General features: G+C 35.6%; 1 long non-coding RNA gene across 1 annotated transcript in view; it reads left to right on the forward strand.

Moving 5' to 3' along the window:
* Positions 1-21,808, forward strand: part of LOC145736755 (uncharacterized) — a 133,853-nt gene that overhangs the window by 69,824 nt on the left and 42,221 nt on the right. The window lies entirely within an intron of this gene.

Consider the following 21,808-nt stretch of genomic DNA (forward strand, 5'->3'; position numbering starts at 1 on the left):
ACGCTTTTCTTGCCACTCTCTGTCTTCTTGTCGAATTCTTTCTTCTTGTTGTAGAATCCTTTCTTGTTCTTCCTTGTTTTGTTTTCGAATCCTTTCTTGTTCTTGTCGAATCCTTTCTTGTTCTTCCTTGTCTTGTTGTCGAATCCTTTCTCGTTCTTGTCGAATCCTTTCTTGTTCTTGTTGTCGTTCTTCCTTGTCTTGTTTAAGCATTGCCATAATAGCTGCAAATTGGGCCTCCATGTTTGCACTTTGACGTCTTGTTATTGGCATAAAATAAATTTAACACACCACTGTTCCGAAAATCACTAGTCCGGTTCTGAACACAAGTCTCTAACCCGAAGTTTAGTTCCAATTCACGTAGCACTAAAATCTGATCGCACTTCTGACACCAATTGTTACGATTTTCCCGTGGGTTCACACAAAGTCAATTTAACTGAACAATTAATAAATTTATGAACACGTTAAAACACTCCGTACAATAATTAACACAGCTACTAAAAACACTACTACAATTCCACAATTACTTCGCTATTTAAACTTAACCGCGTTCCCAAATTCACTATTACACTACTCTACTAACTAACTACGCCGTCGTCAACGCCGCTTCTTTTATATTCGCAAACCACGTTCTAGAATGACCGCGAAACGCTTCGCGGGTTGCCTTGACCATTCAAGAATATTCCAGGTAGCGCTTCCTAACTGTGGCCTACTTTAATACGCGCCCGGCCAGATATTGCGGCGCATCGGTTTCATCCTGACTCGAGTATAGTAGGCCCAAACCGTAACAATAAATTAACTCAACACGATGACGAGAAAGGTGTGGGTTCATCTTTCGTTTTGTTACATTTATGTTGTGCCCATTGAAAAAAAAAATTAAATAATGATCATTTTCAATTATTTGCAAAATGTATTATGTTAACAACACTTAATGATGTTACTGTGTGGTTCGAATGTATTTGCATTCTGGTTTTATCCCAACACGAAAATCAACATGTACAAACTGCTTACAAGAAGCTATGATAACTCGAAAATGACGTCATAAGTAATGAGGAATCGGTAAGTAATGCAATTAAAGTGGAAGAAGAATTGTCGTCTTCTGATAACGCATTACACAAAGGTAGCCCATTTTATGTACTGTTTCATTCTAAATTAGAAGAAGCTGTCATACCGTCAGAGCGTGAAGGTAAGAAAAATGAGTTCTATTTTCCGGAAAGGGCTAATGTAATTATTTTAAAATGTATGCCTTTTCTTCCTTTATGGTCAGGAATTTCCAAAAAATACTCATTAAATAGATTGAGTAATTGTTATGTTGAAACACATATTGGCAATTTATTAACGATGTTCTCGCAGGTAACTGTAATCTAAAATGTAGTAGGTTTGTGAGAAAGTCTAGAGAACTAACTTTGGCCGCTTATAAAGAAATGATATGCGGAATATCTAAATCGAACCTCGCTCGGCCACCTATTATCAAAGACCCTTTAATCAACGAGTTAAATAATCAAGAAAGTTGGAAGCGAAAAATGGCTACCGTTTCAACGCATTTTCCTGGTAATTATTTAAAACACTTTCAAAACCACTCAATATCCAATGACAAAATAAAACGTCAATCAAGTAGTCCAATTAATAGCGAAAGTTGTCTATATTGTGGTTGTTTCGGATTGTTACCAATCCAGGTATTGTAATCTCGTTGCTTTGTTTTTTTTGACAATCGCCAAGTCACAAATAAAAGTGACCGTCGACAGCTGACCGATCGACAGAGAGTGAATAGTGTGTCTTTTTCTGTAAAAATGCAGCATGTAAAAATCGTAAAATATAAAGCTTAATAAATGAATTAAAAACTACAATAGACAGTTTTGCTTTAACAGTATAATAAAATACGACAAATAGTGCATTTTCAGCAGTTAGTTTCCTGCTCATGTTGGTCCTTCGAAGCGGATTGAATTAATTTGCAACCTAACCTCTATTCTGTTGAGGTAACAATAAATGGAAATAAATAATAATAATCTGCAAATTGTTCAAGAATTGTGAAGTAATTATTAAATCCTGTTGAGGTGGTGAAGCCCCCTGCATCCTGAATGTTTTTGGTTAATCTGGGAGTACAAAATAGGAGAAAAGGACAGCGGGTCGGTAAATATTTACTTTTGAGTTGAGCATTTAAGAATATAATTGCAGTTTAGTAGCATTTGTCCATTCAATAAGTAATAAAACGTGTTAGTAGCTAGTAAGTAAGTAGTAACTTATTCAGTTGCATTTACTAGTTGTTTCTTTTTAGTAATAATTGTAAGTAAAAGTAGTAGTAAACATGTCTAACACTGGTAAAAAAGGGTTAATTAAGAAGCTCAAAAGTGATCGAGCACAAATATGCTCTCAATTACAAAGATTTAATACTTTTGCAGTAAATTGTGACTCGTTAGCAAGTAAAACTAGTGTTAAAGAAAGGCTTTCTAAGTGTGAACCTTTATGGGATGCATTTAATTCAGTTCAATTAGAAATAGAATATAATGATGATTCACAGGTTGTAGAAAGGCACAATTTTGAAGAGTTATACTTTGAAACCATTTGTAAATTTAAGGATTTGTTAAAGGAGGATGTACAAACACAGCCCGTGTTTGCAAATTACAGTTTTAGATTCAGTAAATGTTCAGCAAAATTTTGTGAAGTTGCCTCCACTAGATTTGCCTTTGTTCAGCGGTAAGTATGACTCCTGGCTTGGTTTTTTTGATGCCTTTATAGCTTTGATTCATTCTAATAATTCCCTAAGTAATGTTCAGAAATTTTATTACTTGAAATCTTGTCTCAAGGGTGATGCTGCTCAGGTAATTCACTCAACTGAAGTCAATGACTTAAACATGATATGGCCTTCAAATTATTGTGTGAAAGGTATGAAAACAGAAAGTTTATTGTTCATAGCCATATTAGAGTATTTTTGACATGCCTACTGTTGGAAAAAATTTATTGAATGACTTACGATGCCTGTATTTTAAAAAACACAAGAGCATTGAAAAGTTTAAAAGAACCAGTAGATAGTTGGGATACTTTGTTGCTATATATTTTTAGTAGTAAATTAGATTTTAATTCAAGGCGTGAGTGGGAAACATAAAGGCAGCCAGAATTTCTTTGCTGTAAATGAGCATATGGACACCTGGAAGTATCTTGATTATTCGAAGCAACTCGCGAAGCGTTTCGCGGTCATTCTAGAACGTGGTTTGCGAATATAAAAGAAGCGGCGTCGACGACAGTGTAGTAGAGTAGTAGTGAATTTGGGAACGCGGTAAAGTTTAAATAGTGGAATAGTTATGGAATTGTCGTAGTGTTTTTAGTAGCTGTGTTAATTATTGTACGGAGTGTTTTGAAGTGTAAATAAAGTTATTAATTGTTGAGTTAAACTGACTTTGTGTGAACCCACGGGAAAATCGTAACAATTGGTGTCAGAAGTGGGATCAGACTTTAGTGCGACGTGAATTGGAACTAAACTTCAGGTTAGAGACTTGTGTTCAGAACCGGACTAGAGATTTTCGGAACGGTGGTGTGTTAAATTTATTTTATGCCAATAACAAGACGTCAAAGTGCAAACATGGAGGCCCAACTTGCAGCTATTATGGAATTCCTTAAACAAGAAAAGGAAGAACACGAAAGGATTCGACAACAAAACGAGGAAAAACAAAAAGAAAGAATTCGACAACAAGAAGAAAGAATTCGACAACAAGAAAAGGAAGAACAAGAAAGGATTCGACAACGAGAAGAAAGAATTCGACAACAAGAAAAGGAAGAACAAGAAAGGATTCGACAACGAGAAGAAAGAATTCGTCAACAAGAAAAGGAAGAACAAGAAAGGATTCGACAACAAGAAGAAAGAATTCGACAACAAGAAAAGGAAGAACAAGAAAGGATTCGACAACGAGAAGAAAGAATTCGTCAACAAGAAAAGGAAGAACAAGAAAGGATTCGACAACAAGAAGAAAGAATACGACAACAAGACAAAGAAGAAGAAGAAAGAATTCGACAACAAGACAAAGAAGAGGCATTTACGAAAATTATACCAGCTAATTCCACCGTTTACGACAATCGGTGTAACTTTTAAGGATCTGGTTCATTACGGTTGAATGAATTTTAGAACGCGATTGGTATTCCTATTCCTGATATGTCTTTGTCACTTGACTGGCATCCAGATGTTCATTGCTGAAATGTTTTATAATATCGGCATACCTCCATCTCGCGAACAGAATATATTCCAATATCCATTTTAATTTAACAGGTCAATCTCATAAGCTAGCTAAATTGCGGAACAAACCCACAAACCGTCAACCATGAACTAATTTTTGAGGTTATGACTCTAAATTTTAACGGAAAACCTGTCAAAAGTCACTTTTTTCTTAATTTACCGACGGAACTTCTCGATCCATAAATCATAAACCGGGTACATATATTCGGTATATCGGTAAAATTTCAGCACGGCAATAGTAGTTACCAAAAACAATTTTCGAACGCTCTAGGTTAAACAGGTATCTACCGGTAGAATATTCGTAAATGCCTATAAAGACAGAGAACGGCATGAAAAGCGTAACGTAGAAATATTGAAAGTTCTAGCGGGGACCAAGACAGAAATCCATGAGTATGTAACCCATAGTCTCAATAAAATTCAGAATGATGTTCGGGAGGATATTAATAAAATTCAGAATGATGTTCGGGAGGACATTAATAAAATTCAGAATGATGTCAAGATAAAGCTACGCGACTTAGAGCGGAAAATTGACAGCAGAGGAGCCAGCTCTACAGTGATCACCCGAAACGGGCTCAACAAGATCAAGCCTCCCACATACGACGGTCAAACTTCATGGGCAATGTACCAACTCCAATTTGAGGCCGCTGCAAATGCAAATGGATGGTGTAACGAGGAAATGGCTGTAGCACTAATAGTGGCATTACGAGGACCTGCATTGGAGCTGTTACAGACTCTGCCTATCGCCCAACGAAGCAACTATGAAGCATTAGTAGCTGCATTAGAACGTCGTTATGGGGATCAACATAAGAAAGGACTGTATCGAACGCAATTAATGGCAAGACAGCAGAAAACTGGTGAAAATCTAGAAGAGTTTGAAACCGAAATTCGTCGCCTTGTGCATCTGGCTTACCCAGCCGTCCCGGATGAAATCCAAGAAGAACTTGTGGCACAGTATTTTGTAGATGGGATTCGAGATCCGGAGGTAAAGAAATGGCTGAAGATGTTCAAAGGGAGCAACAACAGCGAATTACTGATTCGAGCGCTGGAAATTGAAGCTGCGTGCAATGATTTAAAGCCAGAGCCTATTCAAGAGGAAAGACTACCGCCAGCCGATCATGTTGCTACATTAATAGATGAAATTAAATCAATGTTCGGCCAATTAGTGCAACAAATGGCAGCATTAGGAAATGGTCAGTCCAGACAGTTAGAACGGTCACGTCCGATCACTAGAGTGGAATGTTATCGATGTGGACGCAAAGGACACTATAGAAGGAATTGCAAACAGCGGTCTTGTTCTCCAAACCCGCAGTGCCGACGAAATCAGGACATTAGAACAAATCACCGGAACTCTTCTGTTAAAAGAAACATTACATGTTATATTTGTGGACGTAAAGTACATTACCAATGGAATTGCAGAAAGCAGTCTCGTTTACCGACACCACAGAACTGGCGTAACCAGGAGCAGGAAATGAAGAACCCGGAAGGACATTTACCGCGATATGTAGAGGATTGTCAAGCTTTGGATAGTGACTTAAGGTATCGGAAAGGACAAATTCATAATGGTTGGAGGATTGGTCAAATCGCGATGGTGACAGATAAAGGGGCTACAAAAAGAATGAAGAGCTGCGTTTCTAAGGAGGACATAATAAAACGACAGACTCTGATTTGAAAGTAATCAGAAGATGGTTGGAGAAGGATTTGAAACCGGATTGGCAACAGATTTCCAGATATGGACCAACAGTAAGGGGTTACTGGTTGCAGTGGAATTCGCTTCGACTGCGAGATGACTTAATTACTCGCAAATGGGAAAGTCCAGACGGAAAACGCTTTGTTTACCAAACAATAGTGCCCAATTCCTGCAAAGAGAATGTGCTGCGAGAACTACATGACAGTCGCGGAGGAGGACACTTTGGAATAAACCAGACTTTGGCTAGAATAAGAGATCGATTTTACTGGATTAACTTCAGAAAGGACGTTGAGGAATGGTGTAAACGGTGTGACCAGTGTTCGTTACAGAAGGGATCCATCACAATTCGGGAACTTGAGAGAGAGAAGATGAAACCAAACAACGACCGTATGAAGATGAAACTGGACCACAGACCAACTGGTGGCAATTATGAGGAAGGTGATGCTGTGTGGATGTTTCAACCCAGGAGGAGCAAAGGATTAAGTCAAAGATGGCAACGACACTGGGAGGGACCTTACAATGTGGTAAAAAGGTTAAACGACGTCGCCTACAGAGTCCAACGCAGCCCCAAAGGCAAGATGAAAATTGTCGATCTGGACAGACTCAAGAAATACCAGGGACTAGATGAAGCGGATCGGGACGATCAGCTTTAAGAGGGGGGCAGTGTTACGGTTTGGGCCTACTATACTCGATTCGGGATGAAACCGATGCGCCGCAATATCTGGCCGGGCGCGTATTAAAGTAGGCCACACTTAGGAAGCGACACCTGGAAGTATCTTGATTATTCGAAGCAAATCGCGAAGCGTTTCGCGGTCATTCTAGAACGTGGTTTGCGAATATAAAAGAAGCGGCGTCGACGACAGTGTAGTAGAGTAGTAGTGAATTTGGGAACGCGGTAAAGTTTAAATAGTGGAATAGTTGTGGAATTGTCATAGTGTTTTTAGTAGCTGTGTTAATTATTGTACGGAGTGTTTTGAAGTGTAAATAAAGTTATTAATTGTTGAGTTAAACTGACTTTGTGTGAACCCACGGGAAAATCGTAACAATATAAAGTGTTATTTTTGTAAAGATAATAGCCATGCTATTTATAACTGTCCATCTTTTTTGAAAATGAGTGAACAACAAAGAATAAGTGAAGTTAAAAAATTACATTTATGTTTAAATTGTTTCAAAAATAACCAGGTTAGTACTAAATGTTCTATAAAGGGGTTCAGAAAGTGTGAAAAGCCTCACAATACATTACTGCATGTTCCCTCAAGAGAATTTGAAAAAATAAAAAATTCTGCGGAGCCTCGTAGAAGAAAATCAGTAGTAGTCGAAAGTCAGTAGTTACTCACAGTAGTAATTCTGAGATAATTAATAATAAAGTTTTGTTGTCAACAGCTTGCATTCTTATTCTTGGTCAAGATGGTAAAACTCATGAAGTAAGAGCACTGTTAGATTGTGGATCACAATCTAACTTTATTACAAGCAATTTAGTGTCAAAATTAAAACGTGTTTCTAATGAAGTTAACATGTCGGTGGTGGGAATTAATTCATCAATAACAAAAACCACTAAGTGTGTTGACATCACTGTAAAATCAAAATATAATCTGTTTTCAGTGGATTTAAAGTGTTTTGTGCTTGATAAAATTACTAATTTTTTACCAACTATGCCAATAAATAAAAACATTTTAAAATTGCCAAATAACATAAACTTAGCTGATTCCAATTTTGACATACATTTTGCTATGGATTGAGAAACTAGACTGGGATGACAGAGTTTCAACCAAATTATTTGTCTTGTGGAGGAACTTTTATAACGACTTGCGTTTGATTAACGAAATACGAATAGACAGATTGGTGTTGCTTCCTACTGCTAGTAAAATAGAGCTTCATGGTTTCTGCGACTCTTCGGAACATGCATATGGAGCTTGCCTTTACGTTCGTTCAGTCGATTTCCATCCAAACAACCAAATTCAGTCATACATATTGTGCGCTAAGTCTAAGGTGGCTCCAATTAAAACATTAACTCTGCCGCGTTTAGAATTGTGTGGAGCTTTGCTTCTATCAAGATTAGTTAAAAGGACGGTTGAAGCCTTAAATGTGAAATTTCATAAAGTATACTGTTGGACGGATTCAAAAATAGTTTATCCTGGTTGTCCGCAGAACCGTCTAGATGGAACGTTTTTGTAGCACACCGTGTAGCTGAAATTCAAGAAAATCAGTTTATAGATAGTTGACAGCATGTTTCTAGTGAGGAAAATGCAGCTGATATAATTTCAAGGGGATGTGACGTTAATCAGTTGATAGATTCTGAGCTTTGGTCGCACGGCCCTAATTGGCTAAGGAAAGAGGATTCTTTTTGGAATAGAAGTACAGTTACTGTTCAGAATGAAGAAATACCAGAACAACGTGTATCACGACAAGTATATCATTTCATCAATATTTATTTAAGTTTTCTATTTATTTGAGATTGCTTAGAGTAACAGCTTTCTGTTTAAGATTTTTTGAAAATTTGAAAGTATCTAAGAATAAACGTTTATTAGAAGATTTGAGTGTGGATGAATTAAATAAAGGTCTTTTGGTTCTTTGCAAGATAGTTCAAAATAATGATTTTGCAGATGAAATAAATGCTTTAAAGGCAAACAAGTTAATTCCACGTAATAGTACAATAGCCTGTTTAAATCCATTTTTAGATGATAATGGAGTGTTACGCGTTTCAGGCCGTATTAGTAAAGCATTTTTTTCAAATGAACAAAAAGTCCTATAATTCTTAGTAAAAATAATTCTTTAACTACTTTGATAATTACATATTGTAACATAGTAATTACACTATGTTCCGTACCTGCATTTGCTTCGGTCTCCCCCAATACCAGACTTATGTAAACAAGATCGTCGAATTGGGGCCATGATGTGGGTATAAATACAGCTTCAAAGCACGTACTAATCACCGAACTCTGGGGTCTTCCCCAGAGGGAAGTCACTGACTGATCTCTGGTATAGTCTGGGTTCACCATCTGTGTAGCTTTTAGTGGAGCAGGTGGTAACCAAGTGCAAGCACCCGGAAATCAGCCTGTTAAAGGAAATAGCACGGGCGAGCAGCATTAGTTGCCGTACCGGCTTATCTCCCTTTAGCAGTACCATAGCGTCTTATTCGGCGTGGTGAATGCCCTGGGACACTAGTCTAGGGTTCTATTCACCGCCGGTAAGCGCGTGCCCTCCGCGAACCTCAGTAACCACTCCCGCTGATACACCGTACATCATGATCCTCGCCATCTTGGCAATCTGGGAGTAAGACCATTGTATCAATCATCTTGAATAAAAGTGGATTACCGATACACCTGTGGTTTCCTTCTTCTGAGCAACCTCTTAACGTGACAGTTGATTGAAGTTTAAACGGGAATATCCCTATAACCCGACAGATTGTTTAGTCGGTTAAATGAGAGTTGGATTCTTTTTGAACTGTGCTTAAAGTGCCTTGTTTATTTACCCATTTTAAATTTAAATAATCTTTTCTTTATGTTTGAGTTCGCACTAGTGTGTTGTGGATAATTTGGTGAACTGCTGCTTTCACTTACCTTATCATTATACTATATGGTCGTCAAGTGATTTAATTGATTCGATTTGGCTCCATTTTTTCTTTTTAAATATCAAAGTTTAAATTTAATTTTTGTTGATTTCAAAATTAATTTACTTTTAATTTACTTTCTAATTAATCGATTTTCAATTATTAATGTGCCCCTGATATAGCTTATACAGAGGCAATATCCGTTTACCTTAGTAAAACATTGCTATTGGAGTGTCAGTTTGATTTGATTCACTTGATTTGTGTACAAATAGGGACTATAAGTTTTTTACATAACATATTTGCCTTGATGACACAATGGGTGTTCCATCTGGTGTGTTCAATATTGTATATTGCGTGGTTTAGTGTGCGGTTTAATTGATAACCTGTGATTTCAGATTGGGCTGTGCGCCTTGTTTTTGCTTGTCATTTTGGATTCGCTGAACTCTGCTCCCTGCTGATTAATTTACTTACTCTTTACGCGCGGAGGTAGCATTACGTTAACTGCTCCTGGCGTCCCTTAAAAATATAACTTTACCAAAAAAGAGAAAAGGAATATATATAACAGCACTTACCTTCAATAGGCGCGATCATACTCTGTAACTATGTACAGGGAAAGTCGAGAGGATTCGTCGCGTCGTGTGCCTCATAACTATAATAGAGGACAAACATCGGCCACCGCCGTACGCTGAAGCGAGGGGAGCTCGCCCCCCAAACGGTGAGCGGAGAACGATTGGGTAACGATTCGGGTTGTTTGCTTGCCGCGACGGTTTTAACCCTTGTCTTCAGGGTCATCTACCCCTCGTTCCAGTCGTTCCATTCTCCACGTTCTCGAAGAAGCGCGGAAAATCGTTTACGTTTCCGCGTGCTCGCCGCGACGGATCGGACGTGAACGCGCGACACTCAGAGTCATTGCGCGGAACGTCTCAGTTACGGGCTGGATTGAATTCCGCGCCCTCTTGTGAGTCGAGGGATGAACGACGCCGCCGAACACCGCTTGATCGACAACACCTTCAACTGTCAATGTAACGTCAAAACTGTGAAATTAGAGTAAGTTGTAACGTTTGGCAGCTAGAGGGCTACAAAATTGATTATTTTTTCTTGAATATTTCCATGAATATCTCGAAAACGGTTTGAGTTAGCAGTGTGAAATTTTTACCATGTATGCTCCTCAAAGAGACGCAATTTTTTTTTATTAAATATGACATTTTTCTGTACAACTCACCGGCCTATACATTTTTTTGAACAATTTTTGAATTTTGAAATTTGTCTTTACTGCCTGAAACGTGACGGAAAGTGTCATTGTTAAAATTACATTTATTATGACTGCGATGTTTTAGAAACTGCCAAAAAACTATGTGGTTCATGGTCATCATATTCTGAAACTACTGTTTTCACAATGATGACATTTTTCTTGAAAACATAAAATTAAGTAGTTACGTTGATTTTCTCTCAAAGAGCTCGTATTAAATTTCTATGTAATTCAAAATTTTTAAAACGGCATTCGATTCTGCTTTTAATTGCGCAAATGCCCCAATTAAAACTTTTTGTATCTCTTATAGTTTCTGAGATTTATCCTCTATATACCATATATTCCATATTTATTACTCAATTAAAAGGGGTCAACCGTTCTGTTCATATAACAAACTAAAATAATGGCTACCTTTACTATATGTTGCAAAATTTTCAAAACTTTTCTGTTTGCAGTTATTCTTATATGGTATCCATGCATTTCATCGTGGAACACTATGTATATATTTATCAAAATTCTGAGTTCTCTTCTACGCTCATGCTCAGTCAAAATCTGTGGCCCTTATACGCTTTTGTAGAAACATTCGTAGAACAGTACCTAACTATTTAAACTTATTTTTCAAAAGTGACCATGTTTTCAACTTTTTATGGTTCAGACAGGATTTATTAGGGTTCCATTAAATCTATTGATGTGAAAATAACCGTCGCTACATTTTAAAGATGACAAACCAGCAAACCTGAAGATTTTGGACCAATAGAAATTTGATGAAATTTATGATGCTACCTGAGAAATAGGGCCTGTACGATATTATAGTCATTTCTGTTTTGGTTTTCGGCAAGTTCGGAAGTTTTTACTCTGGTCACTTTTTGAGTGCGAATAAGAAACCATCAGTGAAAAATAATGGAGTGCGAAATTGTTGACGAGTTACTAAGAATACTCGAAGAAGGAGGACAAGAAACCAGTGAGATTCTGGTTTCGGATTTAATGATATCCGACTCCGAGGAGGAAAGGGACGATGATATAAATATTGAACTGCCCTCGGAGGATTTGGTGCAAAAAATTGCTAAGGAATTTACCGAGAAAGTTCCAACCACCGACCGACTTCTGGAGTGTCTCTTGACATATTCGGTAAGGAAGAACATCTGCGAGACCATCAAAAACTATGAAGATCGAGGTATGCTTCGAAACATGAATTGTTTCAAAAACAAAATACGATATGTGTTAAGATACCAACCATATTACAATAATTATTATTTTAATATGGTTGGTATCTTAACTCATATTATAGGTATAAAAATTATTTTTAATGTAAATTAAAATCTTGTTCTATTTGTCAAATACGTCAACTCATCTTCAAATATGTCAACTATAGTTTACACATAAATCAGGTTTCGATTTAATTCTAAATGTTTCTGAAAATGTAACTAATCTTAAAAATGTGTTATAGAGATAAGTAGTAGGTTAAAAACCAACCTACCACTAATCTAAAGGTTTTCCTTCCATGGAGCTGTGTGACCTTGACGTAGGTGGAAGGGCTTAGTAGATCATTGTTTTCAATCTTGATCAAATTAGATAGATAACAATGATTGAAGCTAACGACAGCTCATATCATAATTATTTAGTGATGGGTAATTACCGCTAAATTAAATATTTTACTTTACCAGCAAAATTTGACCGGTAAATTATCAGTAAATGAATGATAAATTACAAATACTGCATTTCTGACCATTCAATCTTTAACACTGTTTTTTTTCCTTGACTGTACCAAATTTATAGTGTTTTTTCGACACACATAAGACATTTAATGATGATTCCAAAAATCCAATTATTTTGCTTAATCCAAGTGATTCACGTGACTTTTTAGCTAAATTATCCTCTAAAACCACGCGACATCTGTCAAAATTTGCATAGAATCTGCAAGAATTAAAGTTTAATACAGTTTTCGAAACGAGACATGTTTTGAGATTTATGACAATTGTCACGTGATCGTCTAGCCAATTTTTGCTATAAAACTGAGGTTTGATGAGATTCCAATTTTTAATTAGTATACTCAACGTCGAGGATATGTAGTATGAGATAAATTCCAGCCGAAAACTGAACACAAAATGAAAAAGTTACAGATGATCAAAATGTTATCAAAGTTAATGAAATAACGCACTGTTGTAGAAGGTGAGTCAACGATATAGTTTTCTATTTCTCGAAACAAATGAAATAATGAACTTCGCTCTATCTTTGACTCCCCCTGTACAACAGTGCGTTATTTCATCAACTTTGATAACATTTTGATCATCTGTAACTTTTTCGTTTTAGAAAAAAGATATCGAAACGTAACAAAAAACCCACTATTTTGCAAGATTTTAACCTTACTTACGTTTTTTTAATGGAACCCCCTGTATACAGGGTGTCCGTTTTACGAGCTTAACCATGGGGATTAACCATTTCGGTTATTTGAAGAGATACAAAGTCAGTTAAATTAGGGCAAAGATGCGCATTTTCGAGCTTTGTAATATGTCGTTTTAAAAATTACAAAATTCCGACTACTTTCGGAATTACCTGGAAAAAAGCGAAATTTAAAAAAAACGTTTATAATTTTTTCTGGTATTATTTGAAGAGACAAATGAAAATAACTGACACATCCTCTCAGCCACTTTTTCTCCTCTACAAGATGGCGGAGTCAAATTTAGAATCCGACGTTTCGATTTTCCGAAACTGTATACGAAAAATAAAAATTTAGTCTAACGCCATTACTCGCAAAAATTTTTAATTATGTTTAAAAAATAACCTTAATTGAGTTTTGTCAATATCTCTAAACGTTTTCGCCAATTTGGTGATTAAGGGCCGTTTACAAATTTTATTTCAAAATTTCAAAAATGGGGTTATTTTTGATTTTCTTGTTTTTTACACTTAAAACTACCCAATTTAAGTAAAAGCTTATTCTACGTTATACAGTCCATATTACCACCTGTGGAAATATAGACTACTTCTTTTCAATTAAATTGGGTAGTTTTAAGTGTAATTTTGCTTATCCCGTATTTCATCAGCAAAAAATCTAAAGAAATTGTTGAATTTGAATAAACAGATAAATAAACCGCCCTTAATCAACAAACTAGTGAAAACGTCTAGATATATGGATTAGATCATTAAACACATAGTGTACACATCCAATATCATTATTTTCCATTAAAACCACTGAACATGCCAATGTTTATGATTAAAATATGATTTTGTTTTCAAAGTTTATTTCAGTCACACTGTATGACGCAGATTAAGCTTTTTACTTAAGTTGGGTAGTTTTAATGTAACCATGCTAATACCTTTCTTTTTCCACAAAAGATTTAAAAAATGGTTAAATTAAAAATAAGAAATTTTGCAATAAAATTTGTAGACGGCCCTTAATCACCAAACTGGCGAAAAGTTTAAAGGTATTGCTTTACCACCACCTTTGTTTTACCACAAGACTCGATTGAGGTTATTTTGAAAAAAAAAATTTTGCGAGAAATGGCGTTAGACATAATTTTTCATTTTTTGACTACACGTCCGGGAATACTCGGATCCGTGAACACTTTTAAAAACATTATTCAGTAATCAGAAGGAGAAAGAACCTTTTAATCCTCAAAAAAATTATTAAAATTGAGTGAATCAATTTGAAGAAAAAAATGACCAAAAATTTTGCTCTCCCATTTTTATTACGAGCAGTTTATAATATGCTAGACGCCATTTTCTCAGAAACAGTTGAAAATAAGTATAGGATATGCTTTATAAAGTATGCAAGGATTTTTTAGTAGAATCTAAATCTAACAAAAATATACAGGGTGCTCCATTAAAAAAATATGTTAGGTTAAGATCATCATCTCAAAATCGTTGGTTTTTTGTTTCTTTCTATATGAATAAAAAAAACTTGCTAGTCAACTATGCAAACTGGTTTTTGTTTCATTCCGATATCTTTTAAAACAAAAAAGTTATAGGTGATTAAAATGTTATCAAAGTTAATGAAACGCACTGTACAGTGTGGGCCAAAATGGACGCATTATGGCGAAAACCGTTTGTAATTTCTGTCATCGTTTGACAGAAATAGAGTGATAAAGAACTCTTCTCAGAATTCGTACTTTTCTTCAAAACTGTCTACCGTCCAGGTGTATTGTTTTTTATTTCTGAAAATATATTTCTACAGCAACTTTTTGCGTAGAATCCAGTAGTGTAAATAGTTGTTTTATTTTGGACATGGTTTGATATACGCACAAAAAAATTGTTAAAAAGAAAAATATCAAGTTTATATGTTATTGAAAACTTAGTTTTAAGATCTTTTTAAAAATGAAATAAAATACAGGGTGTTTTATTAAAAAAAAATATTTGTTTGTGAGTAACTTAAAAACCGTGTCCAATAGAAAACAACTATTTACACTACTGAATTCTACGCAAAAAGGTGCTGTAGAAATGTGTTTTAAGAAATAAAAAATAACGCACCTGGAAGACGCTAGACATTTTTGAAGAAAAATACGAGTTCTGAGAAACACCCTATATCTGTCAAACGGTGACAGATATTAACCAACGGTTTTAGTCATTAAGTTTTCTATCAAACTTCAGACATCAGTTTTGCCTATCTCTATTATCAAGAGCGATCTCTATTATCTTCCCATTTAAATGCGTCCAATTTAGCCCACCCTGTACACGTGTATATTACATATTCTACAATATTTACATAAAGGAGAGTTTACACTTGCATAGATTTACTTGCGCCAGTAAAAACTGGTGTGCAAATAAACTCAATTCTGCACGTGTAAACATCGACTTGCATGCAAGTTAAATGCACACAAAGATTACTACACGTGCAAAATTGAATTTACTGGCATAGTAGTTTCTAATGGCGCAAGTAAAGAGTTGTCAACCCGGAGTATCTTGGGGTTTTCTGACCGGAGTACCCTAATAATAGTCTAATAATACGTCTGTTGGCACTTTAGGGACACAACTTCAAGGCCAACTACCCTTGTGAAAAAGCCGACCTCAACAGCCGCGTTGTTCCTTAATTAAGAAAAAGTCCAGAGTCAAGCTACCAAGTTTTACGTAAATTAATTGATTTAGTTTTTTCTTTAAAATATTAGTGCTTTCCGAATTGAACTTTCTTTTTGTAAGTTTTTATTTTTTAGTATTTCCTGGTGCTCTGCTATTTTATGTTACTAGGTAAATTGTCACCAATATCTGGAATTCAATTCCTGCCTGGAATTTAGCAGCGGCCGCTCCTGACTGTCAGGACCGGATATTGGAAATCCCAGAATCCACGACCTTGAGCAAACTAATTAAAAAATTGTAATCTCATTAACATAAGGAGGTTTCATAGCCCTAAATAGTGTTTTAAAACTGTGCTCAACAGTTGCAAAATCAGGGTTTAGAATAGTTTTCTTGCAGTATTTCAAATAAAACGTGTTTCTGAGATGTATGACAGTTATTTTGACAGTAGTCACGTACATGTCTACATAATCCTCTGAACTCATATGATATCTGTCACTAGTGTCAAAACTTAGAAAACAATTGATAAAAATTTAAATTTTGTAGGTAATTTTGAAGTATGGTTTATATAGCAAATTGGCATATTTTTTATTTTTCGATGTAGAATCGATAATTAAAATTGATTGGAAGTACTAAAAAAACACCTTGTGCAACAATGTAAAATAAAATTTGTTTTCCTTAAATTATTTTTTTGTTTTTTGATCTACTGATAAACTACCGTTTTTTGACCGATTATTCTACCACGATTAAATATTTTGTCTTGGCAATATTGACGCAAGTTCGCACAGACACAACATCATGCAATTAAGTTTAAAAGAAACTTTAAGTTGGTAGAAAAAACAAAGACATTTCTTTAGTTGTTAAAGGAAAATTAGTAAGTAATTTGAGAAAACGTTTACAAAACGTCGGAAATATTAAAAATTTAAGGGATCGAGGCAGAGAAATAATATAAAACTACGAAACACGAAACAAAGCAATCTGGTCTATTGCAAGGGCGTCGCCAAGGGAAGTAGGTAGGAGCAGCTGCTTATTTTTTTTATGTGAAAAATATAAAAATTGAACTTTTATTTGTTATATGCTAAGCTTTCTTCTGTCACCTCCTGACTTATTAAGTAGAATATGTTCCCTTTCAACCCAACATCTAAATAAACTTGCAGATATGATCACGTCAACAGAAGAAAATTAAGCTTATTGCACTGGTGCTACGAACCCCAAATAAAAGTGACACAGATCAGGAAATGGAATGGGGTGGAAAGTAAGGAAATATTAAAAGAAATATTTGTTTTCCTTGATCTGAAAAGACAGGGCGAAATGGTCGCAGTCGTCACAACAAGCCTCTCTCCAAGATCCTGTCTTCATTAGATGTATAAGAATGAATATTGAATTTTAATCTTGTGTATTGATTTTACGCATATTTAATACTGATTTTATTGGAAGTTAGTTACGTTTTTAATGGGTTAGAGAACCGAATATTTTTATTAGTAAGTTATGAGTTGTTTAGGTTAGGGAATTTATTTAATAAATTTAATGGTAATGTTAACTGTGTGTTTTATCTCACGCTGTGTTAGTCGTAACAATATGATCCAAACTGTGTTACAATATTTTAGCATTTTACTCTTTACTTCTTTCGACAAAGACCACAATACAATAACTACGACTTCAAAGCCGTCGGAAAGAGTGTCAAAGAAACACATTTCCTCTGTCTGCATCTTTTATTACCTTTAAGAAACCCAACTGGATATTCTCATAACAGTTAGATCGCAATATTCAAAATTTTAAACTTGAGATAATTTACATCATCAACATATTTCCCATGAAAAATACATACAACATTGAAGCTCGATGGATAATAGGATTTAATGACGTTTGAAATAAAACGTTTTAATTTTTATGGTAGTAAATTCATGTATTCAAAGTAGTCTAAAAGCCAGTCTACTTTAAACAACTCTTAATTTTAGATTCTGTATGGATTTGTTTGTATTTTGTGTTATTTATAAAAGCTACACATGACTTCTCATAGAAAATTTAACATAGAATCCAAATATCTAATTCGTTTTTTTTCTGGAGTAAATCGTTTTTAAGTTGTAACGAAGTTACTAAATCTTAAATACGCGTGACCTTGTGACCACTGCTGGGTGCTTGACCGCGGCCGTCGATGTTGTCGGGGCCGTTCGGAGCCGTTCGAAATGGTTCGGTGGGCGCTGGGAGTGGGTACCGCCACTAACAGCCCCCACCGTTGGTTTTGTGTATAAAAGATGGTTGCGCACCGGAAAACGGGGATTCTTCGATCTAAAAGGTCGAAACCAATTGCCTAGCCGTTCCGTGCCGTTGGTATCCCTTATCTCCGCGTATCTGTAAGTAAAAAATAGGCACATACCGACCGTCCGGTATTTGTTCTGTTTGCTGTTTTAAAACCGTACCGTTAACTGTAGTTATTTTAAACCTGTAAATTGGGGCATTTTCAGTATTTTTTCCGTGGTTTTCCGTTTGGGGGTATTTCAGTTACAGTTCTCGTCGAGATCCGGTCGAGTACAGTTTATCGTATTTAGGCGTCTTAATCTTATCGCGAATAGTGAGTACACTGCGAATTTCGGGACATTTAGTTTTACGCTAAATTTTAGATTCATACGTTATAATCATGAGCCGGGGAACTCGTACCCGTAGCGATTCCTCTGATCTGACAGGTTTGCTCGAAACATTATTCGGCAGCCCTGCATTTGTTGAGTCTATTCGGAAAGTGGTTGGAACAGTCATAGAAAGACTCGAGTTGAAAATTGACCTGTCCAGTAAGCTTATCAAAGAGCAGAGTGAGGTAATTCAAAAACAAGCAAACATCATCAAAGAACTTAAAAATACAGTTGCAGCTGTCTTGTACAACAACAACAAGTTTTTGCAAGGTGCTGATACCAACTCAGTGCCTGATAAAGCAGATATCGTCTCTGATAAGGGAAACCTAAAAAAAAAAACACAAAATTTAACAGGTGGTCCCGTTGAACCTGACCGACACACTTTTAATAACAAAAAAGCAAATTCCATTCGTACCCAACCAAATCGTCGGGCAATAGAAGGAAAGAAATTGATTACTTCGGAGCTTGTAGCATCGGCTATACAGGCTGCGATTCGACCTAATCCTCCTAAGCTTAGCATCCATGTTTTTCGCCTTTCTCCAGCGGTATCTGAAAATGACATTAAAGGATATCTAAATCAGGCATTTCCATCCAAACCATTTGCGGTTGAAAAACTTAACGCTAGAAGTGACTGGTACAGCTCTTTTAAAATCGATTCTGATTTTGACATTGGAAGTAATTTGCTTGCTGCGGAGTTTTGGCCCCAGGGTGTTCTCGTTAGAAGATTTATACCCGGCAAAAAGACTTTTTTGACGGGGGTTCACCGAAGTCAACCTCCTCCGGGGCAGATTCTTCAAGACTCTCCGGTGGAGTTGGATTGAATGATATTGGAAGCAGCTTGAGTGTCTACTATCAGAATGTACGTGGACTCAGAACAAAAAACGCAACTTTTTTGAGAATGTACTCACATCTGACAGTGACTTAATAGTGTTAACTGAAACTTGGTTACATTCGGATATACAGTGCTGAGCTGTTTAACGATGTATTTTAGTGTACAGGTGCGATCGATCATCGGTTGACAGAATTAGGGGTGGTGGGGTACTGATTGCTGTTTGTAAACGCTTTCTTTCATTTGACTTGAATCCAGGATATACCAACAATTCATTTGAAATTAAATGTGTTAAGGTCATAGCATGTGCCAAAAGCATAGTTATAATCTCTGTATACATTCCCCCTTCCTCAGATGTTCGGAGTTATGGGGAATGTTTCTCTTATATTGAGTCATTCGCTTATCATCCTCATCTTCATATTAAATATGCTATGTCCACTGCTGCTGGTGACTGTGTTCTTAACAGAGTTGAACAATATAATTTTGCAAAAGGTGACTATTTGCTTTTGTATAATCTGATGAAAAACGTAGATTGGTCTATCTTAAGTTCTTTTAAAAATGACATAAACTCTTACACTGCGCACTTCTATAGGATAATTTGGAATATTACAGACCAGTCAGTGCCAAAAACAATATATTCAAATAGATATCCGAAATGGTACTAAAGAAATTATATCTGTATTGAAGAATAAACTTCACTATAAAAATCTATTTAAGATATATGGCAAACTTAAGTACAAGATTAAATTTGTTTCCATCAGAGATACAGTTGCAACCTTGGTTAAATCATCCTACGCTCAGTATATTTGTGAATGTGAAAAGAATATCAAAAGTAATCCCAAACTTTTTTGGAGTTTTATAAATTCCAAAAAAGGCAATTCATCAGTACCTAACATGATGTTTCTAGATAATCAGCCACTAAGAAACGGACAATCAATTTCGAACGCATTTGCCAGATACTCTGAGTCAGTATACTCTAATACAGATGTAGTCACTACCGAGTTTGATGATTTTTATCAGAATAAGTATTTTGTCAACCAAACCCTCAATATTACATCTTTTAATGAGAGTGATATTTTGGGAGTTGCTTGGAAGATTAGGTCAAACTCGAAGGGTCCTGATAATATTCCCGGATTTATATTTAGGGGTTGTATTGTACACTATTGGTTATCTTAAATCTTAGTTTGCAGTCTGGAATATTTCCTGCCATTTGGAAAAGATCAAGAGTGTGTCAAGTATTTAAGTCTGGTGATAGGGGTCTGATCAATAATTATAGGGCAATTTCAATTCTATGTTTTCCAGCAAAGATTTTTGAATCTCTACTGTATGATTGTATTTTTAAACATGTGGAGGGCGCATTGTCTGTAAAACAGCATGGTTTTCTTCCTAAACGATCAACTGTGACTAACTTGTGCTGTATGACTCAATATATATCTGATTGTATTTCTAATATGTCCCAAGTTGATAGCATATACACAGATCTGACCAAGGCGTTTGATAGACTTAATCAGCACAAGTTATCAAACTTCAAATGTATGGCCTGTCGGATGGTTTGGTCAACCTGTTATCTAGTTATTTGTTAAATAGGGAATTGTATGTTAGTGTAAATAATTTTCAATCTAACCTTTTTTTAGTACATCCGGCGTACCTCAGGGTAGTAATTTGGGTCCTTTATTGTTTTTAATTTATTTTAATGACATTATTGCATCTGTACAAAACTCGGAAATCTTATTATACGCTGATGACCTTAAAATATATAGGAGGGTTGATTCTCTTATGATTGCACTCTCTTGCAGAAGGACTTGGATTTGTTGTCGGATTGGTGTAGAATAAATGATTTAAACTTTAATATAACCAAGTGTGCTGTGCGTTCGTTCTCGAATGCTCGCTCTCCTATAGTATTTGACTACAGAATTGTAACCAACGATTTGAATAGAGTAACTGAAATTTGTGATCTAGGAGTTACGTTTGATTGTAAATTATCATTTTCTGTACACATTTTTAATGTAATTAATAGAGCTTCAAAACTGTTAGGTTTTGTTGTCATAAATTCAAAAATGTTCGATACAACAGATGTTTTAGACTTTCTTTATATGACACTTGTTAGAAACAAATTAGAATACGCTTGTGTTATTTGGAATCCCATATATGAAAAATACGTATACTCTCTTGAGTCGGTTCAAAGCAGGTATTAAAAATGTAAACACTTTAGAATTACGGGAGATTACATATGGCACCAACGGGAATTTCTGCAGAATGTTTATAAGACTATAAGTTTACAAAATAGACGTTGGATTTCAACCACAATGCATTTATACGGTTTACTGAATAATGAAATTGATAATATTGAATTTTTAAAGTTAATTAGTATTCGAGTTCCTAGGTCAGTAAATATTCGAAATAAAGAGTTGTTTTATACGGTTTACGCTAAAACTAGTGTGGCTGTTCAATCTCCGCTATATAGTATGTGTAATGTTTACAATAGTTTTAGCTTAGAAATTGATATTTTCAGTTTGTCAAAATCTGTTTTTCGCACGCTTTTGGAAAGAGCTATGCAACCTACGCATCTGTCTTTTTCCTTGTAGTGCACGTTATCACACGTGTACTATGATTGTTCTTTAATTGTGTATCGTTGAACAA

The sequence above is a fragment of the Ips typographus genome, linkage group LG12, assembly GCF_016097725.1.
Source record: "Ips typographus isolate SLU linkage group LG12, UJ_Ityp_2.0, whole genome shotgun sequence".
Classification (NCBI taxonomy): domain Eukaryota; kingdom Metazoa; phylum Arthropoda; class Insecta; order Coleoptera; family Curculionidae; genus Ips; species Ips typographus.